This window comes from Lepus europaeus, chromosome 9, assembly GCF_033115175.1.
Source record: "Lepus europaeus isolate LE1 chromosome 9, mLepTim1.pri, whole genome shotgun sequence".
Lineage (NCBI taxonomy): Eukaryota > Metazoa > Chordata > Mammalia > Lagomorpha > Leporidae > Lepus > Lepus europaeus.
In genome coordinates this window covers 93,127,459-93,140,980 of record NC_084835.1, presented here as the reverse complement: position 1 = coordinate 93,140,980, position 13,522 = coordinate 93,127,459, and the positions used below count along the sequence as shown (strand labels likewise).

At 43.6% G+C, this 13,522-nt stretch overlaps 1 pseudogene; it reads left to right on the top strand.

The window, feature by feature from the left end:
* The first annotated feature begins 8,012 nt into the window (after nt 1-8,012).
* LOC133766363 (ribosome biogenesis protein BMS1 homolog) overlaps nt 8,013-13,522 on the top strand; it is a 151,778-nt pseudogene continuing 146,268 nt past the window's right edge.

Here is a 13,522-nt window from a genome sequence, read left to right as displayed (position 1 = left end):
TTTATCACTTAAGATGACATTTTTATCACCCAGATTAATGGGATTTGGGGTCCCATGACAAGTTTTTTTTTTTTTTTTAAACTATACCCTTTGAAGTTAGTCCTTAGGAATGTATGCAGAACTATACAGCTTTACAGTTACAAACTTCCTCCTCCCTCTCTTATTCCCACTCTTATACCCTTATTTCTTACTGAGATCCATCCTCAATTGACTTTATACACATATGATTAACTCTATGTTAAATAATGAGTTCAACAAATAGTATGAAGAAAAAAAATGAAAAATCAAACAGAATAAAACAAAACAAAAATGTTGCTTGACAGTCAAGACAAGGAAAGCTCAGGTCATCCCTTCTCAAAGTGTCAATTTTACTTCTGCAGATTTCATTTTAGGTACTCTATTCATTCTTGCAAATCAGGGAGAACATATGGTACTTGTCCCTTTGCGACTGTCTTATTTCACTAAGTATATTTTCCAGATTCATCCATTTTGTTGCAAATGACTGGATTTCATATTTTAACTACTGTGTAGTATTCCATAGTGTACATATCCCATAGTTTCTTTATCCAGTCTTCAGTTGACAGGCATTTAGGTTGGTTCCATGTCTTAGCTATTGTGAATTGAGCTGCAACAAACATGGGGGGAACTGATAACTATTTATTTATTTATTTATTTCATTTGGATAAATTCCAAGGAGCGGGATCGGTCAAAAGGTAGGTCTATATTCAGATTTCTGAGATATCTCCATACTGTCTTCCATAGTGGCTTTACCAGTTTACATTCCCATCAATAGTGTATTAGGGTACCTTTTCCCCCACATCCTCACCAGCATTTGTTGATTCCTGCATGGAAGCCATTCTAACTGGGGTGAAGTGAAACCTCATTGTAGTTTTGATTTGCATTTCCCTGACAGCTAGTTATCCTGAACAATTTTTTCTGTGTCTGTTGACTATTTGGATTTCCTCTCTTGAAAAATGTCTGTGTAAGTCCTTTGCCCATTTGATACCTGGGTTGTTTGTTTTGTTGTTGTGGAGTTTCTTACTCTCTTGTATATTCTGGTTATTAATCCTTTATCAGCTGTATAGTTTGCAAATTATTTCTCTCATTCTGTCTGTTGCCTCTTCACTTTCCTGAATGTTTATTTTGCTGTACAGAAACTTCTCAATTTGATGTAATCCCATTTGTTAATTTTGGCTTTGATTGCCTGTGCCTCTGGGTTCTTTTCCAAAAAATCTTTGCGTGTGCCTATATCTTGGAGGGTTTCTCAGGGATTTTCAGCTCTTCATTTTGCTAAAATTTTGTGGGTTTTTTTGGATTCAATTTTGTTGATTTCTTCTCTAGTTTTAATTATTTCTTTTCTCCTACTAGTTTTGGGTTTGGTTTGCTGTTGTTTTTCTAGATCCTTGAGATGTATTGATAGCTAATATTTATTTGGTGCCTTTCCAATTCCTTGATGTAGGTACCAATTGCTGTAAACTTTCCTCTTAACACTACTTTTGCTGTATCCCGTAAGTTTTGATATTTTGTGTTGTCTTCATTTGTTTCCAGAAAATTTTTAATTTCTCTTTTGATTTTTTTCTATGACCCACTGTTTATTCAGGAGCATGTTGTTCAGTATTCATGTGTTTGCACAAGTTCTGGAGATTTCTGAGTTGTGGATTTCCAACTTCATTCCACTGTGGTCCAAGAAGATGCATGGTACGATTTTGATTTTTTTGTATTTGCTGAGACTTGCTTTATGGCCTAGTCTGTGGTCAATCATAGAGCATTATCCATGTACTGCTGAGAAGAGTGTATATTCTGCAATTGTAGGATGAAAAATTCTGTAGACATCTGTTAGATCCATTTGGTCTAGTGTTGATTAACTCTGCTGTTTCCTTGCTAATTTTCTGTCTTGTTGGTCTGTCCATTGCTGAAAGTGGGGTTTGAAATCCTCCATTACTATTGCATCTGAGACTATGTCTCCCTTTAGATCCCTTAACATTTCTTTTAAATAGCCAAGTGCCCTGTAATTAGATGCATATATGTTTATAATAGTTATATCTTCCTGTTGAATCGATCCCTTAGTCATTACATAGTGTCCTTCTTTGTCTCTTTTAACAGTTTTTGTTTTAAAGTCTATTTTATCTGATGTTAGGATGGCTGCACCAGCTGTTTTTGGTTTCTGTTGGCATGGAATATTTTTCCACCCTTTCACTTTCTGTCTGCATGCATCTTTGTTGGTGAGGTGTGTTTCTTGTAGGCAACAAATAAATGGTTTTTGCTTTTTAATCCATTCAGCAAGTCTGTGTCTTTTAACTGGGTGACAGGCAGGAGCTAGCATTGAATTAGGTTCTCAGATCATACCACACTACTGTGTAATGGGTGGCTGTAGAACAAGGAATCCCCAGCTTTACCATAGTCACAAGTCATAGAGGAACTCACTGTGAGCCCTGAAGATTTCCTCTGGCTGTCATTGCAGACAAAATTAGTGCCTCTAACAAGGCCTCAGCCCAGCCTGCAGGTGTTCATTAATTGATATATTGCTCTGAAATGTTTTATATTTGTTAGTTTGAAAAATAAGTAAAGTTTGATGGGCATTTGGCATAGCAATGCTTGGGATTCCTGCATCACATATCAGAGTGCTTAGGCTTGCATCCAGATTCCAGCTTCCTGCTCAAGTACATCCTGAGAGATAGCACATGATGATTAAAGTGGTTGGTCCCTACTATCTACATTGGGGACTGAGGTTGAGTTTCTTGCTCCAGGCTTCAGCCTCACCCATACCTGGCTTGTAGGCATTTGGGAGAGAGAACTAGCAGATGTGAGATCTTTTTTTTCTCTCTCCTTCAAATAAACACATAATAAAATAAATAAAATGTTTTAGAAAAGCTTATAAAATAAAATATACCCTAACTTACCACAATTCCAAATAACATGGGACAATAGCACTTCCTTGTGGAAATGGGGGCGAGACTTGTGGCCATGGTTTCTCAAGCAATTGCTATGCCAATTAAAATAGTTCTTCCTGCATACCTACCTCACTTTATTCAGATGGGTCCTCAGCATTTCTCTCCTACATTGATGTGACAGCCTCCAAACTACTGCTATTTCTGATGAAACACAAACCTTTTTCTTTTAATCATGTTATGCATTGACAACAATTCTGAGTCCTTGAGCTATCGGGAATGTCTAGGCTTATGAATGTTATGTTTCATTGTAAGGGAACTTCAATTCTTTGTCATCAGTTAAGTCTTAGAAAAAAGTAGTGCTTATCATTTATTAAATAAATATGAGAGCCACCATGAGAGCCACTAACTGCTTAATTATCCAATCCAGCCATTGCCACATTCTTTTCCAAGCATTTCAACTTCTCTTATCTCTGTGCATTTCTTCCTTAATTCTGCCTGTGTCAGAAGCCCTAATTTTATTTTCTACTTTTTCATCAACCTAATTTCTACCCATGGTCTATTATTAAGCTATCAGTATTGGTACAAGTGTTTGGCACTATACTACTCGGGACACTCACATCCCATATTGGAGTGGCTGGATTAGAGTCCCAGCTTTGCTGTGGATTCCAGCCTCCTGATAATGCCCATCCTGGGAGTCAACAGATGATTATTTAAGTAAATTTGTCCCTGCCACCCACATGGGGGACCTGGATTGAGTTCATAGCTCTTATCCTCAGCTTTGCTCATCCTCAGCTGTGTGGACATTTGGGGAATGAGCTAGTAGATGGAGCTGTATCTCTTTCTCTGTGCCTTTCAGATACATTTTAAAAACTTTTAAGTGTCAATTTTACTGGGAAGCCTTATCTGTACTCTTCATTTCCCTGAAGTGGTGTCTACACATAGTGAAAATGAATCACAAGAGCCAGATGTTTGAAGCCTATTCAAGCACTGGTTCTATGAGAGGAACCAGTATGTATGTCACCAAAAGTTCATAAAACAAATTTTATATCTACTCATTTATGCTTTTTATTTACAAGTGATAACATTGAGGCTGGAAGTGAGTGGTGACATACAGCATGCTGATGGGTGAAAAGGTGGGGTTTAGGGCTTCAATGCATTTGTTGAAGTCAAATAATTATGTAAGAGGATGGATGGGACTATTCAGGAATATAGAGTTCTTGCTTTCTAACCCAATGCTTTTTTATAACAGCCTAACCTGATTATTTGTGTGAAGATGATTAAAACCAGTCATTACTCTTTTCAAGTAAAGAAATAGATGTTTTCCATAAATGAAAATAAGAGTCTGTCTCTATAGCATTATTGGGTCAACCAATCAAAGTTCATAAGCCATTCAATTCCATTAGACAACCAGAAATGCATGCAAGCAATTGACACTTGCCATTGAATCAATGCAGTGTTTGAGTACACAACCTAAATAGCTCAGTGGTGTAGGTGTCATGTAGACAGAGACAGCCTGGCTTTCTCCGAGGTGGGAACCCAATAAACAAACCAACCCAAGGGAACCATATACACACAGACTGGTTCCATCACATTGCCCATTAACTGAAGCAGATTAAATTAATAACTTTGCTGTGTTTATGGACAGACTTGTTATAAGCAATGTAGGCATCTCGACTGACAATCAGCCAGGCAGAGAAACCAATTAACTAGTGAATCTAAATCACAAGAAAGAAGAGTCATTTCCTAAATGACCTGGATACATTCTTGTTATAAATTACTAAATTAATGGATGAATAAATCCAAAGTCTTTGTGAGTTTGGAAATTCATTCGTTCACCAAATTTTATGAAATGACTGTTCTTTCTGTGTTAGTCATTGAGAATCAATGATGACTAAAATGTCTTTCTTCCAAAATTAAAAAGAGACAAAGTAGCTCCAAGTAGATAATTTCAAGCTGATTTTCTGAGCATTCATTGGATCCAAAACCCTTGAAGGTAAAAAAGAAAGGGAAATAAAACTATGCTTTGTCAAGTTAGATTATACCTACCTGGTGCTTTCCCAGGGAGAAGCTTTGACCTTTGGAGAAAGAGGGGTGACAGTAGGTGACACATGACTGCTACACACATCTTCAGATAGCTGTGTTCTCTTCCAGTGTTGTCAGCCAAATTAGATAATAATGCCCTATTCTTTCCCTAGTGCTTTTCACAGTATTTCACATATATCATCGTATATCACCTTGAACTTCACCCCAATAGAGAGAGCACTGTGGGGAAATTAGTTACATGATGGTGCCCAAAGGAAGTAAGGTGGGCAGAATCCAAAGTTGTTTACCACTAAAACTAATTGGCTACACAACATCAGGGGAGGTAACAAAACTAGTAACAGGCCGGCACCGTGGCTCAACAGGCTAATCCTCCGCCTTGCGGCGCCGGCACACCGGGTTCTAGTCCCGGTCGTGGCACCGATCCTGTCCCGGTTGCCCCTCTTCCAGGCCAGCTCTCTGCTATGGCCAGGGAGTGCAGTGGAGGATGGCCCAAGTGTTTGGGCTCTGCACCCCATGGGAGACCAGGATAAGCACCTGGCTCCCGCCATCGGAACAGTGCGGTGCGCCGGCCGCAGCGCGCTACCGCGGCGGCCATTAGAGGGTGAACCAACGGCAAAGGAAGACCTTTCTCTTTGTCTCTCTCTCTCTCTCACTGTCCACTCTGCCTGTCAAAAATAAAAAAAAAAAGATAAAAAAAAAAAACCTAGTAACAAGTGTATAGACATATGGCTAGTCCTATAGAAATCCCCCCATAAGGAGATTTTTTAAGTGATTGGTTGGTCCTTAGCCCTGCCCCAATGACTCTGCAGTTTTGTGCTATAAAAGGTTCTGCTTCACATGAAGTAAATGAGTCCTTGCTAGACTTGGCTCCCCGCTGCGTCTGATTGTCTCCGGGATCGGGAGGCTGGGGAACGGGCGAGCGGCGCACTTACCTTTCCTTGGACCCAGTCCATCCTTGTACGGGTGGACTAAGACCCAGCATCTGGCGCCCAACGTGGGGCATGAGCAGTTACTTTTCAGCCGAGGCCAAGCGGTCTCTCAGGGTGAGTGAAACCTTTATTATGGGTAATTCTATTTTTAAGGCAGTCTGGGATATAGAAGAGACAGAGGATGATATCGACAGTAGGAAAGATGAGGAGACACAGACAGTGGAGGTTAGGACAAAAGTAAAATTTCCTCCCCCCGCCTACATTTCGGAGGAGTCCAGGCCCCCACCATATGCACCTGGGAGTGAGGAGGGAGTGTCGTTCTATGTGGCCCCACAGAGGGACCTGTGTGACCTAAATCCCTATGACCAGCCCTCCACTGAAAGACAGGGGCTTGGGGAGGTAACCTATGTGAAAGCTTGTCCGGTGGACATAAAGCAGTGTAGGGAATTGAACTGTGGGCCTGGGAACTTGTCGCCTCAGGCCCACCCTGTTAATTTAGCTCCGGGGGCTAATAGGCCCTTGGAATGGTACCCGTGGGAGGCCAAGGACCTCAAAGAACTCCGCAAGGCAGTAGCAGAGGATGGCCCAAACTCCCCCTGGGCCCAAACATTGCTACAAGATATAGCCTATCATCCATGCGTCCCCAAGGACTGGTTGGATGTGGCCAAAGCAGTCCTCATGAGTTCACAGTTCATAAAGTGGTGCGCCTTCTTTAAGGAGGAGTGCCGGGTGAGAGCCGAAGCTAACCGAGCAGCCCAGCCAGCTATCGCTATTACATACACTATGCTGGCTGGGACGGGGGAAGGATTCTCTATGGGGATCCAGCAAGCTGCGCTACCTGCTCCATACCATGAACAAGTGAGGCAGGCAGGACTTAATGCTTGGTACAAGCTGGATGAGGGGCCCACTGAATCTCCCATCGCGGGGGTGCGACAAAAGCCAGGAGAGTCATTGCCAGATTTTGTAGCTAGGGTCGAACACAGTCTCCGTCGTAAGTTGCCAGCTGGGGACCTTCAGGATCAGTTTGTTAAGATGCTCGTCTTGGAAGGAATGAATGCTGATCATAGGACCGCCTGCGCTGGTCTGAGGGAAGCATTGATAAGTCAATGGGTAGTGGCCTCGCAGGATGTAGGTACGCAACAGCATCAAAATCAATCCCTGGCCATGACCCTATAGGCTCAGATGACGGCCATGACCCAGGCCCTCTCAGCCCAGACATCGGCAATGACAGAGGCTATTACTCAGGCTCTGGCTACCCAAAGTTCCAAGTCACTCGGGCAGGCCACTCAGGGAGCCTGCTTCAAGTGTGGGCAAGAGGGGCATTTTAAACGGGAGTGCCCTCAAGCCTCCTTGACTAATAGACTGGGAGGGTCAAATCCGCCCCATACCCCCTGCCCTAGGTGCAGGAAGGGATATCATTGGAAAAAGGAATGCAGGTCCAAATTTGATATAGAAGGGAAGCCTTTAAACTAGAGGGGGGGCATCCTCCAGCCCCGTTAACTCAAGGAGGAACCCCATCCAAGGGGAAACCGGGGGTGACCCGTACTAGAACAATCCAAGCCCACTGGACTGCCCCCCTTATGGAGGGGCTCCGTCCCAAAATGAGTGTTGTCATAGGTGGAAAAAGGTTTCACTGCCTAATCGACACTGGGGCGGATAGGACGGTACTCCGGGAAGAGGAGGTGCCACCCACCTGGGAGCTAGCGGATGGGCCATAAATATTGGGAGTGGGGGGCAATTCTCTATCTAAGGAAACAGTTGCCCTCATGAAATGGGTCAGTCCTGATGGAGAACAGGGAAAAATACGGCCCCTGGTAGCGAAAAACCTCACAGTTAATTTATTGGGACAGGATATGCTAGGGAAAATTGATGCTGTGGTTACCACAGATCACCAGACCTTTTATGAGGGTATTCCAGAGGAAGGAGAGGCTCAGGGGCACGACTGGGGCATGGACGGGGTCAAGCAAAAGGATTGTCTCACCAATCATAAGGAACCCAAGGGACCCACTCGAGTATACCCCCAATCCTAAAGGCCACTGCCCCCCGGGTGCCACCTATCAGGTGGAGGCCGGGAAGTCCCGTCTGGGTGGAGCAGTGGCCATTAACGCAACCTAAACTTGCGGCGCTCCGCTTTCTGGTGGAGGAACAAATGACCCTTGGACACTTACGTCCGTCCACGAGCCCCTGGAACACGCCAGTGTTTGTTATCCAAAAGGCGTCTGGGGCCTGGCGCATGCTTCAGGACCTTTGTAAAATAAATGAAAGGATGGAATTGGTGGGCACCCCCTTGAGAGGCATGCCCTGGACCCCCGCCATAGCCTCAGAGTATACCCTGGCTATGATAGATATTAAGGATTGTTTCTTTTCTATCCCATTGCACCCGGATGACTGTGAAAAATTTGCCTTTTCCATCCCTTCCCTTAATTTTTCTCGACCCGATCAATGGTATGAGTGGACAGTATTACCACAAGGGATGGCTAATAGTCCAGCATTCTGCCAACAGTACCTGGCCACACTTTTGGAGCCCATATTAAGTTCAGATGTTTCCCTTGCCTATGTCTATATGGATGACATCATCCTTGGACACAAAGATCCTGCCCTCCTGGAGGGCCTTTTAACCCAGGTCCTTACAACACTCACTGAGGGAGGATTTACGGTGGCTCCTAGTAAGATTCAGAGGCTACCCCCTTTTAAGGTGCTTGGTTCCCATTTAACTCTAACCCAAGTCAGTCCCCTTAAACCTCTGTTGGATATCCCAACCTCCATGACCCTAACTCAACTTCAAAGTCTTTTAGGGGAAATTAATTGGCTACTGCCCTGGGTACCCATCGCCAAGGATAGTCTTGTGCCCTTGTTCACACTGCTAAAAACTAAAATGCCACAAGATAATATTACCTTTACAGATAGTCATCAGGAGATATTTCTACAGTTTCAAGAAGCCCTAGACAAAGTTTCTTTAAAAAGGTATTCTGCCAATAAACCCTTCTCTCTGTGGCTGTTTGCAGGGATTACCCTGATTTCTGCAGTCCTGACTCAGGAAGGGGAACCAATGGAGTGGATTCACACCCCCTTGGGGGGCACACCTCGGGTATACTCTCAGGCTGATCAGCTTGCTGATTCTATAATCAAGGGCAGAACTCAGGCCCAGAGGCATTATGGCTCTGACCCCCATTCCATTGTTTTCCCCTTTCGGATGTCAGATGTTGAATGGCTTACCAGGGCAAATGCCCGTCTTGCCCTTTCCCTCAAGGGATTTTTGGGACACATCAATTGCCATTATGGGCCATCCAAATGGACCGTCATGCTATGGCGACTTCCCTTAAAAATGCCTTCTTTATTCTCTTCCAAACCCATCCTCCATGCCCCTCATGTTTTCACCGATGGGGGTCAAGCAGGCTCTGCCTATGCAGCCTTCGAGGGTCAGCAGGAAACCCCAAGCCGTCAAAGGTTCCAACCCTGCCAAGGGTCAGCACAATATAAAGAAATGCTTGCTGTAATTATGGTTCTTCAGGACATTCAAGGGCCCTTTAACTTATATTCTGATAGCCTGTATATGGTTAACCTGCTGCCTCATGTCCCCCAAGCACATATTAGACTGGACGGTAACCCTATTTCCCCCCTCATGGTTACCCTCAAAGGTTTATTAGAGGGACGGGGGGCTCCCATTCATGTCCAGCACTTGAGGGGACACTCAAAGCTCCCTGGGTTTCTGTCTGTCGGAAATAATTGGGCCACAAGCATTAACTTTACAGGAAGCCACTCAATTACATGACTTAACCCATATCAATTGGAGAGGCCTACAATACAGGTTCCCCCAAGTCCCTGTATGGGACCTCAAAAAAATTGTCCACACTTGCAAAACGTGTCAACCCTTCCTGAAGGTGCCCCCATTACAGACACAGGGAGTAAATCCTGGAGGCCTCAAACCCAACACTCTCTGGCAAACTGATGTCACCCATTTTTCAGCCTTTGGTAAGCTTAAATATGTTTTTGTTTCCATCGATACTTATTCAGGAGCTTGTTGGGCCACAGCACATACAGGAGAAAAGGCTAAATATTCACAATCACATTTCCTTCAATGCTTTGCCACTCTAGGCCTGCCAGCATAGGTTAAAACAGATAATGGACCTTGCTTTATTAGCGAAGCAATGTCGGACTTTTTTTAGCAGATGGCATATCAAACACATCACAGGAATACCTTACAACCCTCAGGGCCAGGCAATTGTAGAACGAAATCATCAATGCCTAAAAGAACAACTCTTAAAACAAAAAGGGGGAATTAGCCCCCATAACCAATTACAAATGGCTTTGTTCACTATCAATATTTTAAATTTTTCCAAGGGGTCAACTGAATCAAAATTCCAAAGACACTGGGGCCAATTAAACCCCAGGCCCCAGGTTCAGGTTAAATGGAAGGACCCTCTAACGCAACAATGGAGGGGACCAGACCCCTTAATCACCATGGGCAGAGGATTTGGATGCGTCTTCCCCGTAGGGGAGACAGCCCCAATCTGGCTTCCAGCCAGAAACCTTAAGTTTCTGCCTGTTTCCTCTATGCAGGAAGATGCTCAAAAACAGAACAACCCACCCAGGGAGCGGTTTGCCCCTGAGGGAGATCCCCTTGTCTTTCCTCTTCCAGAAATGGACGGAGATCCAGAGGCAGGTGATGATGCTACGCTTCGCTGTGATCCTGAAGTGCCCAGCCCAGTGACGGGGGATTCGATGACCCAAACGTGATCATCAAAACACTTCAGGAAGACCTGAAAAAGACGAAGAGAACTCCAAGAAAGCCCCCTTTGGACAGGCCTTAATGGACTCTTGCCCTACCTCCTCCCTCTTTTTGGACTGCTTCTCACCCTGCTTTTAATCCTTGCTATTGGCCCATGCATAATGAATAGCCTTATACAGTTTATACAACAGCACATAGAGGCAACAAGGGTAAGACAGGTTGAGGTTCATTACTAGAGGCTGCTAGCCACAGAGGGCTATGATCCCCTGAACTGGAGAAGTGTCCCCAGTGCTCTCCACATTGCCAACAATGGGTAAGATTCCGGATGGACCGGAACAACCTAAGACAGGCAGTGGAGAAAGCTCACCACGCTCCCATAATTACAAGTCACGCGACACCCCAAGACGGGTAAAGCACCCAGCGTCCTGTACCAACCTAAGACAGGGCTCATGGCCAAGCTGCCTGGGTTACCAATGACGGGTAAGGGCAAGGACGGCTGGGGGCAACCTAAGACAGGGACCGCGTGCTAAAACAAAAAAGGGGGAATATGTGGGGGAAATTAGTTACATGATGGTGCCCAAAGGAAGTAAGGTGGGCGGAATCCAAAGTTGTTTACCACTAAAACTAATTGGCTGCGCAACATCAGGGGAGGTAACAAAACTAGTAACAAGTGCATAGACATATGGCTAGTCCTATAGAAATCCCCCCATAAGGAGATTTTTTAAGTGATTGGTTGGTCCTTAGCCCTGCCCCAATGACTCTGCAGTTTTGTGCTATAAAAGGTTCTGCTTCACATGAAGTAAATGAGTCCTTGCTAGACTTGGCTCCCCGCTGCGTCTGATTGTCTCCGGGATCGGGAGGCTGGGGAACGGGCGAGCGGCGCACTTACCTTTCCTCAGACCCAGTCCATCCTTGTACGGGTGGACTAAGACCCAGCAGAGCACAAACAGTATTATTTCCATTTTAAAGATGAGGGCATTGAGACTTAGAAAGTTTAACAGATTTCCCCAAATTATGTAACTCACTGCCAATTTCTGCATATCACACTGCTCCATTCGTGACAACCCTTACATTGAAACAATTTAACTGAATCGAGACAAGTCCTTGTTTGAACAATCTCTGTATATTTATCTGTGTTTGTGGTAGTGACCGAATGGTGATGGTACATGCCTCAATCTCTTTGGTGAAGCTTAATAGATGTAATAATGTGCTTGCTGCACAGTCCTCTGAGATTACCTCCTTCTCCACTATCTATGTTTTACTCATATATCAATGTCCATGTCAGGTCGCACATGAGCCACCAAAACTTGCTTGGCTTCTCACATCTGCATTGATCAGTTCCTTCCTTGACTCATTAGCAATGCTGATGGAAACATTTTTTGAGAAGTTAATGGTTTGATTTTTTGATTTATTAACTAAGTCACTGTGCTTTGTCTTGAGACAAAGAACAGAAATGCCTGCTTACTGTACGCCAGAGCTCATGCTCTGGTGGGGCAGAGAGGGTTGGGGCATCCCATTACTTCAGGCATCAGAGGTGTGCTCTTTCAGAGTTCCCAATGCTATGGTGGCTGTAAAGGGAAAAGGGCCATTCTGCACAGGGAATGGAGAATGTAAAGACATCAAAGTTTTGGTTGTATACTTATTCAGGCTACTTGCTAATGTTTGATTTGCCTCAAGTAGTCCTTAGTAGAAAGTTTCAAGTTGGAAAAACAAAAGATCATCACTAGGGAAATGTGCCTGGTTTGTTAGTGAAAACTAAACATAGGAGAGTCAAATTCAACATAGAATAAGGTAAGCATCAGCTATCTACCCTCCAAAAGATGATCATGAACTATCCAAGAAAAGTGCATTGAAGAGAACAGCATCTGTTTGGATGGCAAAGTCCAAATATATTTATGAAAAATCATTCACAGTTTTGTTATTTTTCATGTGACTTCACTTTTGTACCAGATTGTCATACCACTTAGGGTATAGGGATATTAAAAGAAGGGAAATAGATGGGGCAAAAATATTAAGGAAAAATGCATAGTCCCTGGCTTTCCATTTTAATCAAACTTGTATAATTGAATAACAGAGGTAGGATATGGTTAAGCCTTATGAAAGAGTCATCTGTAGCTTGGGGGGTTCCATTAAAGTGGAAAATCAACTTGGCAGTTTCAGGGAAATCTTCATGAAACAGGTGGAACTAATAGAATCCTGAAGAACATGTTAAATTTGGATTAAGAATTCAGGGAAAACAATTTGAGAATTTACTCAGCAGTGCTTGTAAGCAAGAAACTAGGAAGGTTCCAGTCAACATAAAGATTTTTGTCTTCCACCTCCATGAGCCTGCATAGTAGCCTTGTGCTCATTTGCATCAACTGAGTCTATTAGTCCACTTATGTAGGATACAGAAGACTCTGTCCTTGCCTTCACTGTTTTTACCATCTAATCAGTCAGAAAATGTAAGGGTGTGGGAAGGAAGGAAATATATCAAAGTACAAGGTGATTTGAGGGATTTAAGGAGAGTGAGTAGCTGTTTATAGGATCAACACCATAGGTGATTATTTTGTTTTCTATTTGTCACTGCTGATATAGGTCTGATCTCAAGTTTTAAATTGCCTTAAAGAAGCTCCCTGTTGTCATTCTCCAGGGTTGTGCTCTTGCTCCTTTTAGGGTTTAAAAACAGCTATTCACCACCCCATCTATGTACTTGGAAAAACAGTTGTAATTCATGGGAACAAATTTAATTGAGAAAAATGAGTCCAGCCTCAGAGGTTGGCTGGTATAGGAGAAAATGGAAGGATGGGCAGCACATCCAGAGACCTGATACCTAGATGTATGATTTTAGGCCAGGTCCTTAAACTTAAACTTCTCTGTATGTAAGGAAAACCCGCCTACTTATCTACTATTAGGCAGCACATCTAAACACTTTACATGCTTCAGGAAAA